General features: G+C 37.3%; 1 non-coding gene across 1 annotated transcript; it reads left to right on the plus strand.

The window, feature by feature from the left end:
- Positions 1-209: 209 nt before the first annotated feature.
- On the plus strand, positions 210-316 carry LOC122241636. Its single transcript, XR_006221877.1, has one exon. It is a non-coding gene; the product is annotated as a U6 spliceosomal RNA (small nuclear RNA).
- The last annotated feature ends 1,257 nt before the right edge of the window (positions 317-1,573 follow it).

Consider the following 1,573-nt stretch of genomic DNA (forward strand, 5'->3'; position numbering starts at 1 on the left):
AGGTATATAGGGTAGGGCTATATGTTATCAAGTTGTAAATATTTGTCATATTTTTTAGCGACAATTATATCTCATGGTTATACCCAATGTTGCGTAACATTTTCCTAGCACCTAGCACATTTAGGTCTTTATTCATATATATTTAAATATTTCATTTTAAGCTGATGAAAAATGTTCTTGTTTATAGCACTTAAGAAATCTAATGATCAGTGCTCACTTTGGTGGCACGTATACTAAAATTGGAACAATACAGAGAAGACTAGCATGGCCCCTGTGCAAGGATGGCACTCAAATTTGTGAAGTGTTCCATATTGAAAGAAAGAAAGAAAGAAAGAAAGAAAGAAAGAAAGAAAGAAAGAAAGAAAGAGGAGAAAGAAAAGAAAGAAAGAAAAGAAAGAAAGAAAGAAAGAAAGAATCCATCTTTGTCAGTCTCAAAATTAATTAAAATTCTGTATGTGTGTGTGTATGTGAGATAAGTTAAAAATAGAATTTTTTAAATGTTACACCTTGTTTTTATGCTGAAATTAATTTTAGATAGAATAAGTAATGAAATACTAAGAAACATATAGCATTCTCATTAGAAACCATGATCGAAAGGTCTTTGGTCATTGATGTTAGTTATAACTTAAGAGTTGGTGATGGTCACATAATCATTAGGTGCTGGTACATTCAGTGGCTGGAGTTATAACTTGGAAATAATATTCTGTAGATCCTTAGAGAGCCAGTGTTTCATCAAATAGAAGTATATTATATAGCTAGGTAGAAGATAGTACTTTGGGCCCTGCAAATTATCTCATCTTGACCTCCCTGGGATGCCTGCAGTACTGGGACTGGTTGACAAGACTAGGTGATCCACAGTCTATGGTGGTCTGTTTGCCCTCCAGGGTGGAAGCTCTGGAATAGTGTATCTCTCTGAGAGAGTTGATATGTTGGGAGTTGTGATGGTGGCCACCCTGTTAGGAAGATCCAGGGCAATCGGGTCATATTTAGAGTGTGTGTTTAGAGTAGTCATTCTATTGGTGTTCAGACCCATCCTCCTTCTAAGCGTCAGTGTCCAGAGTAGCCTGCATGTTATTGCGGCCAGTGCATCAGTCTCAGAAAATGTGCATGAGGTTTTTCAAGGGAGGCAGAACAAGCTTTCAGTGCCTCTAGTGCTTAGTACATCCCAGCCATCAAAAAGTCAGGGTATCACCCATATCTTTTCTTTATTCCCAAACCTCCTTCTAGGTTGATATAAAGACCAATTTCCAGTTATGAATGAAGCTGTTATCTAGGGGAGGATACTAGAAATGGGCTCATATCCCCTTTCCTGTTTTCTGTATGGGGACAGGAAGTGTGATTCCACCCAGCACTCCTACTAGGCTGAGTAAGAGTCCTGAAAATGCCATAAACAAAGTATTTTTAATACTTTAATTATACTGCTAATACAACACTTTAGATTATATTTGATAGACTTCAGACTCTTTAATATGGCTTATAAGGACTTGCATTATGTGGCCCTGTTTTAGAGTGTGTTCCCCAGAAGTAGACACTGAAATGATTTCAGCACCATGAAGGAAGCACTGGTAGAGAA

This window comes from Panthera tigris, chromosome C1, assembly GCF_018350195.1.
Source record: "Panthera tigris isolate Pti1 chromosome C1, P.tigris_Pti1_mat1.1, whole genome shotgun sequence".
NCBI classification, from domain to species: domain Eukaryota; kingdom Metazoa; phylum Chordata; class Mammalia; order Carnivora; family Felidae; genus Panthera; species Panthera tigris.